Consider the following 21,402-nt stretch of genomic DNA (forward strand, 5'->3'; position numbering starts at 1 on the left):
TCCACTGAGTCTCTGCATCTTCAGTGCCGTGTTCTACTGTGCAAAACCAAGGGTATAGAAGCAGCTTGAGAACATCTTTGCTTATTGCAGAAACAACCCTTCTATGTCTGTTTAGCAAATTTTGAGCACATTTTTGATTTTCCACCAAAGCTTTGTTTCTTTACCTCCATATTTTATGTTAAGACGCTTAGAGGAGCTAAGAAGAGCATTTTTCAGAGCCTGGATAGCTCAGTCAGTAGAGCATCAGACTTTTAATCTGAGGGTCCAGGGTTCAAGTTCCAAGTTCCTGTTCAGGCGTACTTGCTAAAGCAAGCTGTCCAATGTCTTTATTGAACACATCTTTGATTTTCCACTGAGTCTTTGCTTCTGTATTGTCGTGTTCTACTGTGCAAAACCAAGGGTATAGAAGCAGCTTGAGAACATCTTTGCTTATTGCAGAAACAACCCTTCTATGTCTGTTTAGCAGATTTTGAGCACATTTTTGATTTTCCACCAAAGCTTTGTTTCTTTACCTCCATATTTTATGTTAAGACGCTTAGAGGAGCTAAGAAGAGCATTTTTCAGAGCCTGGATAGCTCAGTCGGTAGAGCATCAGATTTTTTAATCTGAGGGTCCAGGGTTCAAGTCCCTGTTCAGGCGTACTTGCTAAAGCAAGCTGTCAAATGTCTTTATTGAGCACATCTTTGATTTTCCACTGAGTCTTTGCTTCTGTATTGTCGTGTTCTACTGTGCAAAACCAAGGGTATAGAAGCAGCTTGAGAACATCTTTGCTTATTGCAGAAACAAACCTTCTATGTCTGTTTAGCAAATTTTGGGTACATTGTTGATTTTCCACCAAAGCTTTGTTTCTTTACCTCCATATTTTATGTTAAGACGCTTAGAGGAGCTAAGAAGAGCATTTTTCAGAGCCTGGATAGCTCAGTCGGTAGAGCATCAGACTTTTAATCTGAGGGTCCAGGGTTCAAGTCCCTGTTCAGGTGTACTTGCTAAAGCAAGCTGTCAAATGTCTTTATTGAGCACATCTTTGATTTTCCACTGAGTCTTTGCTTCTTTATTGTCGTGTTCTACTGTGCAAAACTGAGGGTATAGAAGCAGCTTGAGAAAATCTTTGTTTTTTGCAGAAACAACCCTTCTATGTCTGTTTAGCAAATTTTGGGTACATTTTTGATTTTCCACCAAAGCTTTGTTTCTTTACCTCCATATTTTATGTTAAGACGCTTAGAGGAGCTAAGAAGAGCATTTTTCAGAGCCTCGATAGCTCAGTCGGTAGACCATCAGACTTTTAATCTGAGCGTCCAGGGTTCAAGTCCCTGTTCAGGCGTACTTGCTAAAGCAAGCTGTCAAATGTCTTTATTGAGCACATCTTTGATTTTCCACTGAGTCTTTGCTTCTTTATTGTCGTGTTCTACTGTGCAAAACTGAGGGTATAGAAGCAGCTTGAGAAAATCTTTGTTTTTTGCAGAAACAACCCTTCTATGTCTGTTTAGCAAATTTTGGGTACATTGTTGATTTTCCACCAAAGCTTTGTTTCTTTACCTCCATATTTTATGTTAAGACACTTAGAGGAGCTAAGAAGAGCATTTTTCAGAGCCTGGATAGCTCAGTCAGTAGAGCATCAGACTTTTAATCTGAGGGTCCAGGGTTCAAGTCCCTGTTCAGGCGTACTTGCTAAAGCAAGCTGTCAAATGTCTTTATTGAGCACATCTTTGATTTTCCACTGAGTCTTTGCTTCTTTATTGTCGTGTTCTACTGTGCAAAACTGAGGGTATAGAAGCAGCTTGAGAAAATCTTTGTTTTTTGCAGAAACAACCCTTCTATGTCTGTTTAGCAAATTTTGGGTACATTGTTGATTTTCCACCAAAGCTTTGTTTCTTTACCTCCATATTTTATGTTAAGACGCTTAGAGGAGCTAAGAAGAGCATTTTTCAGAGCCTGGATAGCTCAGTCGGTAGAGCATCAGACTTTTAATCTGAGGGTCCAGGGTTCAAGTCCCTGTTCAGGCGTACTTGCTAAAGCAAGCTGTCAAATGTCTTTATTGAGCACATCTTTGATTTTCCACTGAGTCTTTGCTTCTTTATTGTCGTGTTCTACTGTGCAAAACTGAGGGTATAGAAGCAGCTTGAGAAAATCTTTGTTTTTTGCAGAAACAACTCTTCTATGTCTGTTTAGCTCAGTCGGTATAGCATTTACTAAAGCAAGCTGTCAAATGTCTTTATTGAGCACATCTTTGATTTTCCACTGAGTCTTTGCTTCTTTATTGTCGTGTTCTACTGTGCAAAACTGAGGGTATAGAAGCAGCTTGAGAAAATCTTTGTTTTTTGCAGAAACAACCCTTCTATGTCTGTTTAGCAAATTTTGGGTACATTGTTGATTTTCCACCAAAGCTTTGTTTCTTTACCTCCATATTTTATGTTAAGACGCTTAGAGGAGCTAAGAAGAGCATTTTTCAGAGCCTGGATAGCTCAGTCGGTAGAGCATCAGACTTTTAATCTGAGGGTCCAGGGTTCAAGTCCCTGTTCAGGCGTACTTGCTAAAGCAAGCTGTCAAATGTCTTTATTGAGCACATCTTTGATTTTCCACTGAGTCTTTGCTTCTTTATTGTCGTGTTCTACTGTGCAAAACTGAGGGTATAGAAGCAGCTTGAGAAAATCTTTGTTTTTTGCAGAAACAACTCTTCTATGTCTGTTTAGCTCAGTCGGTATAGCATTTACTAAAGCAAGCTGTCAAATGTCTTTATTGAGCACATCTTTGATTTTCCACTGAGTCTTTGCTTCTTTATTGTCGTGTTCTACTGTGCAAAACTGAGGGTATAGAAGCAGCTTGAGAAAATCTTTGTTTTTTGCAGAAACAACCCTTCTATGTCTGTTTAGCAAATTTTGGGTACATTGTTGATTTTCCACCAAAGCTTTGTTTCTTTACCTCCATATTTTATGTTAAGACGCTTAGAGGAGCTAAGAAGAGCATTTTTCAGAGCCTGGATAGCTCAGTCGGTAGAGCATCAGACTTTTAATCTGAGGGTCCAGGGTTCAAGTCCCTGTTCAGGCGTACTTGCTAAAGCAAGCTGTCAAATGTCTTTATTGAGCACATCTTTGATTTTCCACTGAGTCTTTGCTTCTTTATTGTCGTGTTCTACTGTGCAAAACTGAGGGTATAGAAGCAGCTTGAGAAAATCTTTGTTTTTTGCAGAAACAACTCTTCTATGTCTGTTTAGCTCAGTCGGTATAGCATTTGCTAAAGCAAGCTGTCAAATGTCTTTATTGAGCACATCTTTGATTTTCCACTGAGTCTTTGCTTCTTTATTGTCGTGTTCTACTGTGCAAAACTGAGGGTATAGAAGCAGCTTGAGAAAATCTTTGTTTTTTGCAGAAACAACCCTTCTATGTCTGTTTAGCAAATTTTGGGTACATTGTTGATTTTCCACCAAAGCTTTGTTTCTTTACCTCCATATTTTATGTTAAGACGCTTAGAGGAGCTAAGAAGAGCATTTTTCAGAGCCTGGATAGCTCAGTCGGTAGAGCATCAGACTTTTAATCTGAGGGTCCAGGGTTCAAGTCCCTGTTCAGGCGTACTTGCTAAAGCAAGCTGTCAAATGTCTTTATTGAGCACATCTTTGATTTTCCACTGAGTCTTTGCTTCTTTATTGTCGTGTTCTACTGTGCAAAACTGAGGGTATAGAAGCAGCTTGAGAAAATCTTTGTTTTTTGCAGAAACAACTCTTCTATGTCTGTTTAGCTCAGTCGGTATAGCATTTGCTAAAGCAAGCTGTCAAATGTCTTTATTGAGCACATCTTTGATTTTCCACTGAGTCTCTGCATCTTCAGTGCCGTGTTCTACTGTGCAAAACCAAGGGTATAGAAGCAGCTTGAGAACATCTTTGTTTTTTGCAGAAACAACCCTTCTATGTCTGTTTAGCAAATTTTGAGCACATTTTTGATTTTCCACCAAAGCTTTGTTTCTTTACCTCCATATTTTATGTTAAGACGCTTAGAGGAGCTAAGAAGAGCATTTTTCAGAGCCTGGATAGCTCAGTCGGTAGAGCATCAGACTTTTAATCTGAGGGTCCAGGGTTCAAGTCCCTGTTCAGGCGTACTTGCTAAAGCAAGCTGTCAAATGTCTTTATTGAGCACATCTTTGATTTTCCACTGAGTCTCTGCATCTTCAGTGCCGTGTTCTACTGTGCAAAACCAAGGGTATAGAAGCAGCTTGAGAACATCTTTGCTTATTGCAGAAACAACCCTTCTATGTCTGTTTAGCAAATTTTGGGTACATTGTTGATTTTCCACCAAAGCTTTGTTTCTTTACCTCCATATTTTATGTTAAGACGCTTAACATAAAAGCGGTAGAGCATCAGACTTTTAATCTGAGGGTCCAGGGTTCAAGTCCCTGTTCAGGCGTACTTGCTAAAGCAAGCTGTCAAATGTCTTTATTGAGCACATCTTTGATTTTCCACTGAGTCTTTGCTTCTTTATTGTCGTGTTCTACTGTGCAAAACTGAGGGTATAGAAGCAGCTTGAGAAAATCTTTGTTTTTTGCAGAAACAACCCTTCTATGTCTGTTTAGCAAATTTTGGGTACATTGTTGATTTTCCACCAAAGCTTTGTTTCTTTACCTCCATATTTTATGTTAAGACGCTTAGAGGAGCTAAGAAGAGCATTTTTCAGAGCCTGGATAGCTCAGTCGGTAGAGCATCAGACTTTTAATCTGAGGGTCCAGGGTTCAAGTTCCTGTTCAGGCGTACTTGCTAAAGCAAGCTGTCCAATGTCTTTATTGAACACATCTTTGATTTTCCACTGAGTCTTTGCTTCTGTATTGTCGTGTTCTACTGTGCAAAACCAAGGGTATAGAAGCAGCTTGAGAACATCTTTGTTTTTTGCAGAAACAACCCTTCTATGTCTGTTTAGCAAATTTTGGGTAAATTGTGGATTTTCCACCAAAGCTTTGTTTCTTTACCTCCATATTTTATGTTAAGACGCTTAGAGGAGCTAAGAAGAGCACTTTTCAGAGACTGGATAGCTCAGTCGGTAGAGCATCAGACTTTTAATCTGAGGGTCCAGGGTTCAAGTCCCTGTTCAGGCGTACTTGCTAAAGCATTTCTTTACCTCCATATTTTATGTTAAGACGCTTAGAGGAGCTAAGAAGAGCATTTTTCAGAGCCTGGATAGCTCAGTCAGTAGAGCATCAGACTTTTAATCTGAGGGTCCAGGGTTCAAGTTCTTGTTCAGGCGTACTTGCTAAAGCAAGCTGTCCAATGTCTTTATTGAACACATCTTTGATTTTCCACTGAGTCTTTGCTTCTTTATTGTCGTGTTCTACTGTGCAAAACTGAGGGTATAGAAGCAGCTTGAGAAAATCTTTGTTTTTTGCAGAAACAACCCTTCTATGTCTGTTTAGCAAATTTTGAGCACATTTTTGATTTTCCACCAAAGCTTTGTTTCTTTACCTCCATATTTTATGTTATGTCTTTATTGAGCACATCTTTGATTTTCCACTGAGTCTCTGCATCTTCAGTGCCGTGTTCTACTGTGCAAAACCAAGGGTATAGAAGCAGCTTGAGAACATCTTTGCTTATTGCAGAAACAACCCTTCTATGTCTGTTTAGCAAATTTTGAGCACATTTTTGATTTTCCACCAAAGCTTTGTTTCTTTACCTCCATATTTTATGTTAAGACGCTTAGAGGAGCTAAGAAGAGCAGTTTTCAGAGCCTGGATAGCTCAGTCGGTAGAACATCAGACTTTTAATCTGAGGGTCCAGGGTTCAAGTCCCTGTTCAGGCGTACTTCCTAAAGCAAGCTGTCAAATGGCTTTATTGAGCAAATCTTTGATTTTCCACTGAGTCTTTGCTTCTTTATTGTCGTGTTCTACTGTGCAAAACTGACGGTATAGTAGCAGCTTGAGAACATCTTTGTTTTTTGCAGAAACAACCCTTCTATGTCTGTTTAGCAAATTTTGGGTACATTGTTGATTTTCCACCAAAGCTTTGTTTCTTTACCTCCATATTTTATGTTAAGACGCTTAACATAAAAGCGGTAGAGCATCAGACTTTTAATTTGAGGGTCTAGGGTTCAAGTCCCTGTTCAGGCGTACTTGCTAAAGCAAGCTGTCAAATGTCTTTATTGAGCACATCTTTGATTTTCCACTGAGTCTCTGCATCTTCAGTGCCGTGTTCTACTGTGCAAAACCAAGGGTATAGAAGCAGCTTGAGAACATCTTTGCTTATTGCAGAAACAACCCTTCTATGTCTGTTTAGCAGATTTTGAGCACATTTTTGATTTTCCACCAAAGCTTTGTTTCTTTACCTCCATATTTTATGTTACGACGCTTAGAGGAGCTAAGAAGAGCATTTTTCAGAGGCTGGATAGCTCAGTCAGTAGAGCATCAGACTTTTAATCTGAGGGTCCAGGGTTCAAGTTCCTGTTCAGGCGTACTAGCTAAAGCAAGCTGTCCAATGTCTTTATTGAACACATCTTTGATTTTCCACTGAGTCTTTGCTTCTTTATTGTCGTGTTCTACTGTGCAAAACTGAGGGTATAGAAGCAGCTTGAGAAAATCTTTGCTTTTTGCAGAAACAACCCTTCTATGTCTGTTTAGCAAATTTTGAGCACATTTTTGATTTTCCACCAAAGCTTTGTTTCTTTACCTCCATATTTTATGTTAAGACGCTTAGAGGAGCTAAGAAGAGCATTTTTCAGAGCCTGGATAGCTCAGTCAGTAGAGCATCAGACTTTTAATCTGAGGGTCCAGGGTTCAAGTTCTTGTTCAGGCGTACTTGCTAAAGCAAGCTGTCCAATGTCTTTATTGAACACATCTTTGATTTTCCACTGAGTCTTTGCTTCTTTATTGTCGTGTTCTACTGTGCAAAACTGAGGGTATAGAAGCAGCTTGAGAAAATCTTTGTTTTTTGCAGAAACAACCCTTCTATGTCTGTTTAGCAAATTTTGAGCAGATTTTTGATTTTCCACCAAAGCTTTGTTTCTTTACCTCCATATTTTATGTTAAGACACTTAGAGGAGCTAAGAAGAGCATTTTTCAGAGCCTGGATAGCTCAGTCGGTAGAGCATCAGACTTTTAATCTGAGGGTCCAGGGTTCAAGGTGTACTTGCTAAAGCAAGCTGTCAAATGTCTTTATTGAGCACATCTTTGATTTTCCACTGAGTCTCTGCATCTTCAGTGCCGTGTTCTACTGTGCAAAACCAAGGGTATAGAAGCAGCTTGAGAACATCTTTGTTTTTTGCAGAAACAACCCTTCTATGTCTGTTTAGCAAATTTTGAGCACATTTTTGATTTTCCACCAAAGCTTTGTTTCTTTACCTCCATATTTTATGTTAAGACGCTTAGAGGAGCTAAGAAGAGCATTTTTCAGAGCCTGGATAGCTCAGTCAGTAGAGCATCAGACTTTTAATCTGAGGGTCCAGGGTTCAAGTTCCTGTTCAGGCGTACTTGCTAAAGCAAGCTGTCCAATGTCTTTATTGAACACATCCTTGATTTTCCACTGAGTCTTTGCTTCTGTATTGTCGTGTTCGACTGTGCAAAACCAAGGGTATAGAAGCAGCTTGAGAACATCTTTGCTTATTGCAGAAACAACCCTTCTATGTCTGTTTAGCAGATTTTGAGCACATTTTTGATTTTCCACCAAAGGTTTGTTTCTTTACCTCCATATTTTATGTTAAGACGCTTAGAGGAGCTAAGAAGAGCATTTTTCAGAGCCTGGATAGCTCAGTCGGTAGAGCATCAGATTTTTTAATCTGAGGGTCCAGGGTTCAAGTCCCTGTTCAGGCGTACTTGCTAAAGCAAGCTGTCAAATGTCTTTATTGAGCACATCTTTGATTTTCCACTGAGTCTCTGCATCTTCAGTGCCGTGTTCTACTGTGCAAAACCAAGGGTATAGAAGCAGCTTGAGAACATCTTTGCTTATTGCAGAAACAACCCTTCTATGTCTGTTTAGCAAATTTTGAGCACATTTTTGATTTTCCACCAAAGCTTTGTTTCTTTACCTCCATATTTTATGTTAAGACGCTTAGAGGAGCTAAGAAGAGCATTTTTCAGAGCCTGGATAGCTCAGTCAGTAGAGCATCAGACTTTTAATCTGAGGGTCCAGGGTTCAAGTTCCAAGTTCCTGTTCAGGCGTACTTGCTAAAGCAAGCTGTCCAATGTCTTTATTGAACACATCTTTGATTTTCCACTGAGTCTTTGCTTCTGTATTGTCGTGTTCTACTGTGCAAAACCAAGGGTATAGAAGCAGCTTGAGAACATCTTTGCTTATTGCAGAAACAACCCTTCTATGTCTGTTTAGCAGATTTTGAGCACATTTTTGATTTTCCACCAAAGCTTTGTTTCTTTACCTCCATATTTTATGTTAAGACGCTTAGAGGAGCTAAGAAGAGCATTTTTCAGAGCCTGGATAGCTCAGTCGGTAGACCATCAGACTTTTAATCTGAGGGTCCAGGGTTCAAGTCCCTGTTCAGGCGTACTTGCTAAAGCAAGCTGTCAAATGTCTTTATTGAGCACATCTTTGATTTTCCACTGAGTCTTTGCTTCTTTATTGTCGTGTTCTACTGTGCAAAACTGAGGGTATAGAAGCAGCTTGAGAAAATCTTTGTTTTTTGCAGAAACAACCCTTCTATGTCTGTTTAGCAAATTTTGGGTACATTGTTGATTTTCCACCAAAGCTTTGTTTCTTTACCTCCATATTTTATGTTAAGACGCTTAGAGGAGCTAAGAAGAGCATTTTTCAGAGCCTGGATAGCTCAGTCGGTAGACCATCAGACTTTTAATCTGAGGGTCCAGGGTTCAAGTCCCTGTTCAGGCGTACTTGCTAAAGCAAGCTGTCAAATGTCTTTATTGAGCACATCTTTGATTTTCCACTGAGTCTCTGCATCTTCAGTGCCGTGTTCTACTGTGCAAAACCAAGGGTATAGAAGCAGCTTGAGAACATCTTTGCTTATTGCAGAAACAACCCTTCTATGTCTGTTTAGCAAATTTTGGGTACATTGTTGATTTTCCACCAAAGCTTTGTTTCTTTACCTCCATATTTTATGTTAAGACGCTTAACATAAAAGCGGTAGAGCATCAGACTTTTAATCTGAGGGTCTAGGGTTCAAGTCCCTGTGCAGGCGTACTTGCTAAAGCAAGCTGTCAAATGTCTTTATTGAGCACATCTTTGATTTTCCACTGAGTCTCTGCATCTTCAGTGCCGTGTTCTACTGTGCAAAACCAAGGGTATAGAAGCAGCTTGAGAACATCTTTGCTTATTGCAGAAACAACCCTTCTATGTCTGTTTAGCAGATTTTGAGCACATTTTTGATTTTCCACCAAAGCTTTGTTTCTTTACCTCCATATTTTATGTTAAGACGCTTAGAGGAGCTAAGAAGAGCATTTTTCAGAGCATTTTTCAGAGCCTGGATAGCTCAGTCGGTAGAGCATCAGACTTTTAATCTGAGGGTCCAGGGTTCAAGTCCCTGTTCAGGCGTACTTGCTAAAGCAAGCTGTCAAATGTCTTTATTGAGCACATCTTTGATTTTCCACTGAGTCTTTGCTTCTTTATTGTCGTGTTCTACTGTGCAAAACTGAGGGTATAGAAGCAGCTTGAGAAAATCTTTGTTTTTTGCAGAAACAACCCTTCTATGTCTGTTTAGCAAATTTTGGGTACATTTTTGATTTTCCACCAAAGCTTTGTTTCTTTAACTCCATATTTTATGTTAAGACGCTTAGAGGAGCTAAGAAGAGCATTTTTCAGAGCCTGGATAGCTCAGTCGGTAGACCATCAGACTTTTAATCTGAGGGTTCAAGTCCCTGTTCAGGCGTACTTGCTAAAGCAAGCTGTCAAATGTCTTTATTGAGCACATCTTTGATTTTCCACTGAGTCTTTGCTTCTTTATTGTCGTGTTCTACTGTGCAAAACTGAGGGTATAGAAGCAGCTTGAGAAAATCTTTGTTTTTTGCAGAAACAACCCTTCTATGTCTGTTTAGCAAATTTTGGGTACATTGTTGATTTTCCACCAAAGCTTTGTTTCTTTACCTCCATATTTTATGTTAAGACGCTTAGAGGAGCTAAGAAGAGCATTTTTCAGAGCCTGGATAGCTCAGTCGGTAGACCATCAGACTTTTAATCTGAGGGTCCAGGGTTCAAGTCCCTGTTCAGGTGTACTTGCTAAAGCAAGCTGTCAAATGTCTTTATTGAGCACATCTTTGATTTTCCACTGAGTCTTTGCTTCTTTATTGTCGTGTTCTACTGTGCAAAACTGAGGGTATAGAAGCAGCTTGAGAAAATCTTTGTTTTTTGCAGAAACAACCCTTCTATGTCTGTTTAGCAAATTTTGGGTACATTGTTGATTTTCCACCAAAACTTTGTTTCTTTACCTCCATATTTTATGTTAAGACGCTTAGAGGAGCTAAGAAGAGCATTTTTCAGAGCCTGGATAGCTCAGTCGGTAGAGCATCAGACTTTTAATCTGAGGGTCCAGGGTTCAAGTCCCTGTTCAGGCGTACTTGCTAAAGCAAGCTGTCAAATGTCTTTATTGAGCACATCTTTGATTTTCCACTGAGTCTTTGCTTCTTTATTGTCGTGTTCTACTGTGCAAAACTGAGGGTATAGAAGCAGCTTGAGAAAATCTTTGTTTTTTGCAGAAACAACTCTTCTATGTCTGTTTAGCTCAGTCGGTATAGCATTTACTAAAGCAAGCTGTCAAATGTCTTTATTGAGCACATCTTTGATTTTCCACTGAGTCTTTGCTTCTTTATTGTCGTGTTCTACTGTGCAAAACTGAGGGTATAGAAGCAGCTTGAGAAAATCTTTGTTTTTTGCAGAAACAACCCTTCTATGTCTGTTTAGCAAATTTTGGGTACATTGTTGATTTTCCACCAAAGCTTTGTTTCTTTACCTCCATATTTTATGTTAAGACGCTTAGAGGAGCTAAGAAGAGCATTTTTCAGAGCCTGGATAGCTCAGTCGGTAGAGCATCAGACTTTTAATCTGAGGGTCCAGGGTTCAAGTCCCTGTTCAGGCGTACTTGCTAAAGCAAGCTGTCAAATGTCTTTATTGAGCACATCTTTGATTTTCCACTGAGTCTTTGCTTCTTTATTGTCGTGTTCTACTGTGCAAAACTGAGGGTATAGAAGCAGCTTGAGAAAATCTTTGTTTTTTGCAGAAACAACTCTTCTATGTCTGTTTAGCTCAGTCGGTATAGCATTTGCTAAAGCAAGCTGTCAAATGTCTTTATTGAGCACATCTTTGATTTTCCACTGAGTCTCTGCATCTTCAGTGCCGTGTTCTACTGTGCAAAACCAAGGGTATAGAAGCAGCTTGAGAACATCTTTGCTTATTGCAGAAACAACCCTTCTATGTCTGTTTAGCAGATTTTGAGCACATTTTTGATTTTCCACCAAAGCTTTGTTTCTTTACCTCCATATTTTATGTTAAGACGCTTAGAGGAGCTAAGAAGAGCATTTTTCAGAGCCTGGATAGCTCAGTCGGTAGAGCATCAGACTTTTAATCTGAGGGTCCAGGGTTCAAGTCCCTGTTCAGGCGTACTTGCTAAAGCAAGCTGTCAAATGTCTTTATTGAGCATATCTTTGATTTTCCACTGAGTCTCTGCATCTTCAGTGCCGTGTTCTACTGTGCAAAACCAAGGGTATAGAAGCAGCTTGAGAACATCTTTGCTTATTGCAGAAACAACCCTTCTATGTCTGTTTAGCAAATTTTGGGTACATTGTTGATTTTCCACCAAAGCTTTGTTTCTTTACCTCCATATTTTATGTTAAGACGCTTAACATAAAAGCGGTAGAGCATCAGACTTTTAATCTGAGGGTCTAGGGTTCAAGTCCCTGTGCAGGCGTACTTGCTAAAGCAAGCTGTCAAATGTCTTTATTGAGCACATCTTTGATTTTCCACTGAGTCTCTGCATCTTCAGTGCCGTGTTCTACTGTGCAAAACCAAGGGTATAGAAGCAGCTTGAGAACATCTTTGCTTATTGCAGAAACAACCCTTCTATGTCTGTTTAGCAGATTTTGAGCACATTTTTGATTTTCCACCAAAGCTTTGTTTCTTTACCTCCATATTTTATGTTAAGACGCTTAGAGGAGCTAAGAAGAGCATTTTTCAGAGCCTGGATAGCTCAGTCGGTAGAGCATCAGACTTTTAATCTGAGGGTCCAGGGTTCAAGTCCCTGTTCAGGCGTACTTGCTAAAGCAAGCTGTCAAATGTCTTTATTGAGCACATCTTTGATTTTCCACTGAGTCTTTGCTTCTTTATTGTCGTGTTCTACTGTGCAAAACTGAGGGTATAGAAGCAGCTTGAGAAAATCTTTGTTTTTTGCAGAAACAACCCTTCTATGTCTGTTTAGCAAATTTTGGGTACATTGTTGATTTTCCACCAAAGCTTTGTTTCTTTACCTCCATATTTTATGTTAAGACACTTAGAGGAGCTAAGAAGAGCATTTTTCAGAGCCTGGATAGCTCAGTCAGTAGAGCATCAGACTTTTAATCTGAGGGTCCAGGGTTCAAGTCCCTGTTCAGGCGTACTTGCTAAAGCAAGCTGTCAAATGTGTTTATTGAGCACATCTTTGATTTTCCACTGAGTCTTTGCTTCTTTATTGTCGTGTTCTACTGTGCAAAACTGAGGGTATAGAAGCAGCTTGAGAAAATCTTTGTTTTTTGCAGAAACAACCCTTCTATGTCTGTTTAGCAAATTTTGGGTACATTGTTGATTTTCCACCAAAGCTTTGTTTCTTTACCTCCATATTTTATGTTAAGACGCTTAGAGGAGCTAAGAAGAGCATTTTTCAGAGCCTGGATAGCTCAGTCGGTAGAGCATCAGACTTTTAATCTGAGGGTCCAGGGTTCAAGTTCCTGTTCAGGCGTACTTGCTAAAGCAAGCTGTCCAATGTCTTTATTGAACACATCTTTGATTTTCCACTGAGTCTTTGCTTCTGTATTGTCGTGTTCTACTGTGCAAAACCAAGGGTATAGAAGCAGCTTGAGAACATCTTTGTTTTTTGCAGAAACAACCCTTCTATGTCTGTTTAGCAAATTTTGGGTACATTGTTGATTTTCCACCAAAGCTTTGTTTCTTTACCTCCATATTTTATGTTAAGACGCTTAGAGGAGCTAAGAAGAGCATTTTTCAGAGCCTGGATAGCTCAGTCGGTAGAGCATCAGACTTTTAATCTGAGGGTCCAGGGTTCAAGTTCCTGTTCAGGCGTACTTGCTAAAGCAAGCTGTCCAATGTCTTTATTGAACACATCTTTGATTTTCCACTGAGTCTTTGCTTCTGTATTGTCGTGTTCTACTGTGCAAAACCAAGGGTATAGAAGCAGCTTGAGAACATCTTTGTTTTTTGCAGAAACAACCCTTCTATGTCTGTTTAGCAAATTTTGGGTACATTGTTGATTTTCCACCAAAGCTTTGTTTCTTTACCTCCATATTTTATGTTAAGACGCTTAGAGGAGCTAAGAAGAGCATTTTTCAGAGCCTGGATAGCTCAGTCGGTAGAGCATCAGACTTTTAATCTGAGGGTCCAGGGTTCAAGTCCCTGTTCAGGCGTACTTGCTAAAGCAAGTCTCTGCATCTTCAGTGCCGTGTTCTACGGTGCAGAACCAAGGGTATAGAAGCAGCTTGAGAACATCTTTGCTTATTGCAGAAACAACCCTTCTATGTCTGTTTTGCAAATTTTGAGCACATTTTTGATTTTCCACCAAAGCTTTGTTTCTTTACCTCCATATTTTATGTTAAGACGCTTAGAGGAGCTAAGAAGAGCATTTTTCAGAGCCTGGATAGCTCAGTCAGTAGAGCATCAGACTTTTAATCTGAGGGTCCAGGGTTCAAGTTCTTGTTCAGGCGTACTTGCTAAAGCAAGCTGTCCAATGTCTTTATTGAGCACATCTTTGATTTTCCACTGAGTCTCTGCATCTTCAGTGCCGTGTTCTACTGTGCAAAACCAAGGGTATAGAAGCAGCTTGAGAACATCTTTGCTTATTGCAGAAACAACCCTTCTATGTCTGTTTAGCAGATTTTGAGCACATTTTTGATTTTCCACCAAAGCTTTGTTTCTTTACCTCCATATTTTATGTTAAGACGCTTAGAGGAGCTAAGAAGAGCATTTTTCAGATCCTGGATAGCTCAGTCAGTAGAGCATCAGACTTTTAATCTGAGGGTCCAGGGTTCAAGTTCCTGTTCAGGCGTACTTGCTAAAGCAAGCTGTCCAATGTCTTTATTGAACACATCTTTGATTTTCCACTGAGTCTTTGCTTCTGTATTGTCGTGTTCTACTGTGCAAAACCAAGGGTATAGAAGCAGCTTGAGAACATCTTTGCTTATTGCAGAAACAACCCTTCTATGTCTGTTTAGCAGATTTTGAGCACATTTTTGATTTTCCACCAAAGCTTTGTTTCTTTACCTCCATATTTTATGTTAAGACGCTTAGAGGAGCTAAGAAGAGCATTTTTCAGAGCCTGGATAGCTCAGTCGGTAGAGCATCAGATTTTTTAATCTGAGGGTCCAGGGTTCAAGTCCCTGTTCAGGCGTACTTGCTAAAGCAAGCTGTCAAATGTCTTTATTGAGCACATCTTTGATTTTCCACTGAGTCTTTGCTTCTGTATTGTCGTGTTCTACTGTGCAAAACCAAGGGTATAGAAGCAGCTTGAGAACATCTTTGCTTATTGCAGAAACAAACCTTCTATGTCTGTTTAGCAAATTTTGGGTACATTGTTGATTTTCCACCAAAGCTTTGTTTCTTTACCTCCATATTTTATGTTAAGACGCTTAGAGGAGCTAAGAAGAGCATTTTTCAGAGCCTGGATAGCTCAGTCGGTAGAGCATCAGACTTTTAATCTGAGGGTCCAGGGTTCAAGTCCCTGTTCAGGCGTACTTGCTAAAGCAAGCTGTCAAATGTCTTTATTGAGCACATCTTTGATTTTCCACTGAGTCTTTGCTTCTTTATTGTCGTGTTCTACTGTGCAAAACTGAGGGTATAGAAGCAGCTTGAGAAAATCTTTGTTTTTTGCAGAAACAACCCTTCTATGTCTGTTTAGCAAATTTTGGGTACATTTTTGATTTTCCACCAAAGCTTTGTTTCTTTACCTCCATATTTTATGTTAAGACGCTTAGAGGAGCTAAGAAGAGCATTTTTCAGAGCCTGGATAGCTCAGTCGGTAGACCATCAGACTTTTAATCTGAGGGTCCAGGGTTCAAGTCCCTGTTCAGGCGTACTTGCTAAAGCAAGCTGTCAAATGTCTTTATTGAGCACATCTTTGATTTTCCACTGAGTCTTTGCTTCTTTATTGTCGTGTTCTACTGTGCAAAACTGAGGGTATAGAAGCAGCTTGAGAAAATCTTTGTTTTTTGCAGAAACAACCCTTCTATGTCTGTTTAGCAAATTTTGGGTACATTGTTGATTTTCCACCAAAGCTTTGTTTCTTTACCTCCATATTTTATGTTAAGACACTTAGAGGAGCTAAGAAGAGCATTTTTCAGAGCCTGGATAGCTCAGTCAGTAGAGCATCAGACTTTTAATCTGAGGGTCCAGGGTTCAAGTCCCTGTTCAGGCGTACTTGCTAAAGCAAGCTGTCAAATGTCTTTATTGAGCACATCTTTGATTTTCCACTGAGTCTTTGCTTCTTTATTGTCGTGTTCTACTGTGCAAAACTGAGGGTATAGAAGCAGCTTGAGAAAATCTTTGTTTTTTGCAGAAACAACCCTTCTATGTCTGTTTAGCAAATTTTGAGCACATTTTTGATTTTCCACCAAAGCTTTGTTTCTTTACCTCCATATTTTATGTTAAGACACTTAGAGGAGCTAAGAAGAGCATTTTTCAGAGCCTGGATAGCTCAGTCGGTAGAGCATCAGACTTTTAATCTGAGGGTCCAGGGTTCAAGTCCCTGTTCAGGCGTACTTGCTAAAGCAAGCTGTCAAATGTCTTTATTAAGCATATCTTTGATTTTCCACTGAGTCTCTGCATCTTCAGTGCCGTGTTCTACTGTGCAAAACCAAGGGTATAGAAGCAGCTTGAGAACATCTTTGCTTATTGCAGAAACAACCCTTCTATGTCTGTTTAGCAGATTTTGAGCACATTTTTGATTTTCCACCAAAGCTTTGTTTCTTTACCTCCATATTTTATGTTAAGACGCTTAGAGGAGCTAAGAAGAGCATTTTTCAGAGCCTGGATAGCTCAGTCAGTAGAGCATCAGACTTTTAATCTGAGGGTCCAGGGTTCAAGTTCCTGTTCAGGCGTACTAGCTAAAGCAAGCTGTCCAATGTCTTTATTGAACACATCTTTGGTTTTCCACTGAGTCTTTGCTTCTTTATTGTCGTGTTCTACTGTGCAAAACTGAGGGTATAGAAGCAGCTTGAGAAAATCTTTGTTTTTTGCAGAAACAACCCTTCTATGTCTGTTTAGTAGATTTTGAGCACATTTTTGATTTTCCACCAAAGCTTTGTTTCTTTACCTCCATATTTTATGTTAAGACGCTTAGAGGAGCTAAGAAGAGCATTTTTCAGAGCCTGGATAGCTCAGTCGGTAGAGCATCAGACTTTTAATCTGAGGGTCCAGGGTTCAAGTCCCTGTTCAGGCGTACTTGCTAAAGCAAGCTGTCAAATGTCTTTATTGAGCACATCTTTGATTTTCCACTGAGTCTTTGCTTCTTTATTGTCGTGTTCTACTGTGCAAAACTGAGGGTATAGAAGCAGCTTGAGAAAATCTTTGTTTTTTGCAGAAACAACTCTTCTATGTCTGTTTAGCTCAGTCGGTATAGCATTTACTAAAGCAAGCTGTCAAATGTCTTTATTGAGCACATATTTGATTTTCCACTGAGTCTTTGCTTCTTTATTGTCGTGTTCTACTGTGCAAAACTGAGGGTATAGAAGCAGCTTGAGAAAATCTTTGTTTTTTGCAGAAACAACCCTTCTATGTCTGTTTAGCAAATTTTGGGTACATTGTTGATTTTCCACCAAAGCTTTGTTTCTTTACCTCCATATTTTATGTTAAGACGCTTAGAGGAGCTAAGAAGAGCATTTTTCAGAGCCTGGATAGCTCAGTCGGTAGAGCATCAGACTTTTAATCTGAGGGTCTAGGGTTCAAGTCCCTGTTCAGGCGTACTTGCTAAAGCAAGCTGTCAAATGTCTTTATTGAGCACATCTTTGATTTTCCACTGAGTCTTTGCTTCTTTATTGTCGTGTTCTACTGTGCAAAACTGAGGGTATAGAAGCAGCTTGAGAAAATCTTTGTTTTTTGCAGAAACAACCCTTCTATGTCTGTTTAGCAAATTTTGAGCACATTTTTGATTTTCCACCAAAGCTTTGTTTCTTTACCTCCATATTTTATGTTAAGACACTTAGAGGAGCTAAGAAGAGCATTTTTCAGAGCCTGGATAGCTCAGTCGGTAGAGCATCAGACTTTTAATCTGAGGGTCCAGGGTTCAAGGCGTACTTGCTAAAGCAAGCTGTCAAATGTCTTTATTGAGCACATCTTTGATTTTCCACTGAGTCTCTGCATCTTCAGTGCCGTGTTCTACTGTGCAAAACCAAGGGTATAGAAGCAGCTTGAGAACATCTTTGCTTATTGCAGAAACAACCCTTCTATGTCTGTTTAGCAAATTTTGAGCACATTTTTGATTTTCCACCAAAGCTTTGTTTCTTTACCTCCATATTTTATGTTAAGACGCTTAGAGGAGCTAAGAAGAGCATTTTTCAGAGCCTGGATAGCTCAGTCAGTAGAGCATCAGACTTTTAATCTGAGGGTCCAGGGTTCAAGTTCCTGTTCAGGCGTACTTGCTAAAGCAAGCTGTCCAATGTCTTTATTGAACACATCTTTGATTTTCCACTGAGTCTTTGCTTCTGTATTGTCGTGTTCTACTGTGCAAAACCAAGGGTATAGAAGCAGCTTGAGAACATCTTTGCTTATTGCAGAAACAACCCTTCTATGTCTGTTTAGCAGATTTTGAGCACATTTTTGATTTTCCACCAAAGCTTTGTTTCTTTACCTCCATATTTTATGTTAAGACGCTTAGAGGAGCTAAGAAGAGCATTTTTCAGAGCCTGGATAGCTCAGTCGGTAGAGCATCAGATTTTTTAATCTGAGGGTCCAGGGTTCAAGTCCCTGTTCAGGCGTACTTGCTAAAGCAAGCTGTCAAATGTCTTTATTGAGCACATCTTTGATTTTCCACTGAGTCTTTGCTTCTGTATTGTCGTGTTCTACTGTGCAAAACCAAGGGTATAGAAGCAGCTTGAGAACATTTTTGCTTATTGCAGAAACAAACCTTCTATGTCTGTTTAGCAAATTTTGGGTACATTGTTGATTTTCCACCAAAGCTTTGTTTCTTTACCTCCATATTTTATGTTAAGACGCTTAGAGGAGCTAAGAAGAGCATTTTTCAGAGCCTGGATAGCTCAGTCAGTAGAGCATCAGACTTTTAATCTGAGGGTCCAGGGTTCAAGTCCCTGTTCAGGCGTACTTGCTAGAGCAAGCTGTCAAATGTCTTTATTGAGCACATCTTTGATTTTCCACTGAGTCTTTGCTTCTTTATTGTCGTGTTCTACTGTGCAAAACTGAGGGTATAGAAGCAGCTTGAGAAAATCTTTGTTTTTTGCAGAAACAACCCTTCTATGTCTGTTTAGCAAATTTTGGGCACATTGTTGATTTTCCACCAAAGCTTTGTTTCTTTACCTCCATATTTTATGTTAAGACGCTTAGAGGAGCTAAGAAGAGCATTATTCAGAGCCTGGATAGCTCAGTCGGTAGAGCATCAGACTTTTAATCTGAGGGTCCAGGGTTCAAGTCCCTGTTCAGGCGTACTTGCTAAAGCAAGCTGTCAAATGTCTTTATTGAGCACATCTTTGATTTTCCACTGAGTCTTTGCTTCTTTATTGTCGTGTTCTACTGTGCAAAACTGAGGGTATAGAAGCAGCTTGAGAAAATCTTTGTTTTTTGCAGAAACAACCCTTCTATGTCTGTTTAGCAAATTTTGAGCACATTTTTGATTTTCCACCAAAGCTTTGTTTCTTTACCTCCATATTTTATGTTAAGACACTTAGAGGAGCTAAGAAGAGCATTTTTCAGAGCCTGGATAGCTCAGTCGGTAGAGCATCAGACTTTTAATCTGAGGGTCCAGGGTTCAAGTCCCTGTTCAGGCGTACTTGCTAAAGCAAGCTGTCAAATGTCTTTATTAAGCATATCTTTGATTTTCCACTGAGTCTCTGCATCTTCAGTGCCGTGTTCTACTGTGCAAAACCAAGGGTATAGAAGCAGCTTGAGAACATCTTTGCTTATTGCAGAAACAACCCTTCTATGTCTGTTTAGCAGATTTTGAGCACATTTTTGATTTTCCACCAAAGCTTTGTTTCTTTACCTCCATATTTTATGTTAAGACGCTTAGAGGAGCTAAGAAGAGCATTTTTCAGAGCCTGGATAGCTCAGTCAGTAGAGCATCAGACTTTTAATCTGAGGGTCCAGGGTTCAAGTTCCTGTTCAGGCGTACTAGCTAAAGCAAGCTGTCCAATGTCTTTATTGAACACATCTTTGATTTTCCACTGAGTCTTTGCTTCTTTATTGTCGTGTTCTACTGTGCAAAACTGAGGGTATAGAAGCAGCTTGAGAAAATCTTTGTTTTTTGCAGAAACAACCCTTCTATGTCTGTTTAGTAGATTTTGAGCACATTTTTGAGTTTCCACCAAAGCTTTGTTTCTTTACCTCCATATTTTATGTTAAGACGCTTAGAGGAGCTAAGAAGAGCATTTTTCAGAGCCTGGATAGCTCAGTCGGTAGAGCATCAGACTTTTAATCTGAGGGTCCAGGGTTCAAGTCCCTGTTCAGGCGTACTTGCTAAAGCAAGCTGTCAAATGTCTTTATTGAGCACATCTTTGATTTTCCACTGAGTCTTTGCTTCTTTATTGTCGTGTTCTACTGTGCAAAACTGAGGGTATAGAAGCAGCTTGAGAAAATCTTTGTTTTTTGCAGAAACAACTCTTCTATGTCTGTTTAGCAAATTTTGGGCACATTGTTGATTTTCCACCAAAGCTTTGTTTCTTTACCTCCATATTTTATGTTAAGACGCTTAGAGGAGCTAAGAAGAGCATTATTCAGAGCCTGGATAGCTCAGTCGGTAGAGCATCAGACTTTTAATCTGAGGGTCCAGGGTTCAAGTCCCTGTTCAGGCGTACTTGCTAAAGCAAGCTGTCAAATGTCTTTATTGAGCACATCTTTGATTTTCCACTGAGTCTTTGCTTCTTTATTGTCGTGTTCTACTGTGCAAAACTGAGGGTATAGAAGCAGCTTGAGAAAATCTTTGTTTTTTGCAGAAACAACCCTTCTATGTCTGTTTAGCAAATTTTGAGCACATTTTTGATTTTCCACCAAAGCTTTGTTTCTTTACCTCCATATTTTATGTTAAGACACTTAGAGGAGCTAAGAAGAGCATTTTTCAGAGCCTGGATAGCTCAGTCGGTAGAGCATCAGACTTTTAATCTGAGGGTCCAGGGTTCAAGTCCCTGTTCAGGCGTACTTGCTAAAGCAAGCTGTCAAATGTCTTTATTAAGCATATCTTTGATTTTCCACTGAGTCTCTGCATCTTCAGTGCCGTGTTCTACTGTGCAAAACCAAGGGTATAGAAGCAGCTTGAGAACATCTTTGCTTATTGCAGAAACAACCCTTCTATGTCTGTTTAGCAGATTTTGAGCACATTTTTGATTTTCCACCAAAGCTTTGTTTCTTTACCTCCATATTTTATGTTAAGACGCTTAGAGGAGCTAAGAAGAGCATTTTTCAGAGCCTGGATAGCTCAGTCAGTAGAGCATCAGACTTTTAATCTGAGGGTCCAGGGTTCAAGTTCCTGTTCAGGCGTACTAGCTAAAGCAAGCTGTCCAATGTCTTTATTGAACACATCTTTGATTTTCCACTGAGTCTTTGCTTCTTTATTGTCGTGTTCTACTGTGCAAAACTGAGGGTATAGAAGCAGCTTGAGAAAATCTTTGTTTTTTGCAGAAACAACCCTTCTATGTCTGTTTAGTAGATTTTGAGCACATTTTTGAGTTTCCACCAAAGCTTTGTTTCTTTACCTCCATATTTTATGTTAAGACGCTTAGAGGAGCTAAGAAGAGCATTTTTCAGAGCCTGGATAGCTCAGTCGGTAGAGCATCAGACTTTTAATCTGAGGGTCCAGGGTTCAAGTCCCTGTTCAGGCGTACTTGCTAAAGCAAGCTGTCAAATGTCTTTATTGAGCACATCTTTGATTTTCCACTGAGTCTTTGCTTCTTTATTGTCGTGTTCTACTGTGCAAAACTGAGGGTATAGAAGCAGCTTGAGAAAATCTTTGTTTTTTGCAGAAACAACTCTTCTATGTCTGTTTAGCAAATTTTGGGCACATTGTTGATTTTCCACCAAAGCTTTGTTTCTTTACCTCCATATTTTATGTTAAGACG

At 39.6% G+C, this 21,402-nt stretch overlaps 20 non-coding genes across 20 annotated transcripts; all 20 read left to right on the top strand.

Moving 5' to 3' along the window:
• The first annotated feature begins 1,930 nt into the window (after window positions 1-1,930).
• Window positions 1,931-2,003, top strand: TRNAK-UUU (transfer RNA lysine (anticodon UUU)). Its single transcript has one exon. It is a non-coding gene; the product is annotated as a tRNA-Lys (tRNA).
• A 448-nt stretch (window positions 2,004-2,451) lies between these two features.
• Window positions 2,452-2,524, top strand: TRNAK-UUU (transfer RNA lysine (anticodon UUU)). The gene has a single exon. It is a non-coding gene; the product is annotated as a tRNA-Lys (tRNA).
• A 448-nt stretch (window positions 2,525-2,972) lies between these two features.
• TRNAK-UUU (transfer RNA lysine (anticodon UUU)) lies at window positions 2,973-3,045 on the top strand. The gene has a single exon. It is a non-coding gene; the product is annotated as a tRNA-Lys (tRNA).
• Window positions 3,046-3,493: 448 nt separating this feature from the next.
• TRNAK-UUU (transfer RNA lysine (anticodon UUU)) lies at window positions 3,494-3,566 on the top strand. Its single transcript has one exon. It is a non-coding gene; the product is annotated as a tRNA-Lys (tRNA).
• Window positions 3,567-4,014: 448 nt separating this feature from the next.
• TRNAK-UUU (transfer RNA lysine (anticodon UUU)) lies at window positions 4,015-4,087 on the top strand. The gene has a single exon. It is a non-coding gene; the product is annotated as a tRNA-Lys (tRNA).
• A 5,306-nt stretch (window positions 4,088-9,393) lies between these two features.
• On the top strand, window positions 9,394-9,466 carry TRNAK-UUU (transfer RNA lysine (anticodon UUU)). Its single transcript has one exon. It is a non-coding gene; the product is annotated as a tRNA-Lys (tRNA).
• A 943-nt stretch (window positions 9,467-10,409) lies between these two features.
• Window positions 10,410-10,482, top strand: TRNAK-UUU (transfer RNA lysine (anticodon UUU)). Its single transcript has one exon. It is a non-coding gene; the product is annotated as a tRNA-Lys (tRNA).
• Window positions 10,483-10,930: 448 nt separating this feature from the next.
• On the top strand, window positions 10,931-11,003 carry TRNAK-UUU (transfer RNA lysine (anticodon UUU)). The gene has a single exon. It is a non-coding gene; the product is annotated as a tRNA-Lys (tRNA).
• A 448-nt stretch (window positions 11,004-11,451) lies between these two features.
• On the top strand, window positions 11,452-11,524 carry TRNAK-UUU (transfer RNA lysine (anticodon UUU)). Its single transcript has one exon. It is a non-coding gene; the product is annotated as a tRNA-Lys (tRNA).
• A 575-nt stretch (window positions 11,525-12,099) lies between these two features.
• Window positions 12,100-12,172, top strand: TRNAK-UUU (transfer RNA lysine (anticodon UUU)). Its single transcript has one exon. It is a non-coding gene; the product is annotated as a tRNA-Lys (tRNA).
• A 1,291-nt stretch (window positions 12,173-13,463) lies between these two features.
• On the top strand, window positions 13,464-13,536 carry TRNAK-UUU (transfer RNA lysine (anticodon UUU)). The gene has a single exon. It is a non-coding gene; the product is annotated as a tRNA-Lys (tRNA).
• Window positions 13,537-14,784: 1,248 nt separating this feature from the next.
• Window positions 14,785-14,857, top strand: TRNAK-UUU (transfer RNA lysine (anticodon UUU)). Its single transcript has one exon. It is a non-coding gene; the product is annotated as a tRNA-Lys (tRNA).
• Window positions 14,858-15,807: 950 nt separating this feature from the next.
• On the top strand, window positions 15,808-15,880 carry TRNAK-UUU (transfer RNA lysine (anticodon UUU)). Its single transcript has one exon. It is a non-coding gene; the product is annotated as a tRNA-Lys (tRNA).
• A 609-nt stretch (window positions 15,881-16,489) lies between these two features.
• On the top strand, window positions 16,490-16,562 carry TRNAK-UUU (transfer RNA lysine (anticodon UUU)). Its single transcript has one exon. It is a non-coding gene; the product is annotated as a tRNA-Lys (tRNA).
• Window positions 16,563-18,705: 2,143 nt separating this feature from the next.
• TRNAK-UUU (transfer RNA lysine (anticodon UUU)) lies at window positions 18,706-18,778 on the top strand. Its single transcript has one exon. It is a non-coding gene; the product is annotated as a tRNA-Lys (tRNA).
• Window positions 18,779-19,046: 268 nt separating this feature from the next.
• TRNAK-UUU (transfer RNA lysine (anticodon UUU)) lies at window positions 19,047-19,119 on the top strand. Its single transcript has one exon. It is a non-coding gene; the product is annotated as a tRNA-Lys (tRNA).
• A 609-nt stretch (window positions 19,120-19,728) lies between these two features.
• Window positions 19,729-19,801, top strand: TRNAK-UUU (transfer RNA lysine (anticodon UUU)). The gene has a single exon. It is a non-coding gene; the product is annotated as a tRNA-Lys (tRNA).
• Window positions 19,802-20,069: 268 nt separating this feature from the next.
• TRNAK-UUU (transfer RNA lysine (anticodon UUU)) lies at window positions 20,070-20,142 on the top strand. The gene has a single exon. It is a non-coding gene; the product is annotated as a tRNA-Lys (tRNA).
• A 268-nt stretch (window positions 20,143-20,410) lies between these two features.
• TRNAK-UUU (transfer RNA lysine (anticodon UUU)) lies at window positions 20,411-20,483 on the top strand. Its single transcript has one exon. It is a non-coding gene; the product is annotated as a tRNA-Lys (tRNA).
• A 609-nt stretch (window positions 20,484-21,092) lies between these two features.
• Window positions 21,093-21,165, top strand: TRNAK-UUU (transfer RNA lysine (anticodon UUU)). The gene has a single exon. It is a non-coding gene; the product is annotated as a tRNA-Lys (tRNA).
• The last annotated feature ends 237 nt before the right edge of the window (window positions 21,166-21,402 follow it).

The sequence above is a fragment of the Eleutherodactylus coqui genome, chromosome 7 (assembly GCF_035609145.1).
Source record: "Eleutherodactylus coqui strain aEleCoq1 chromosome 7, aEleCoq1.hap1, whole genome shotgun sequence".
In the NCBI taxonomy this organism is placed as follows: Eukaryota; Metazoa; Chordata; class Amphibia; order Anura; family Eleutherodactylidae; genus Eleutherodactylus; species Eleutherodactylus coqui.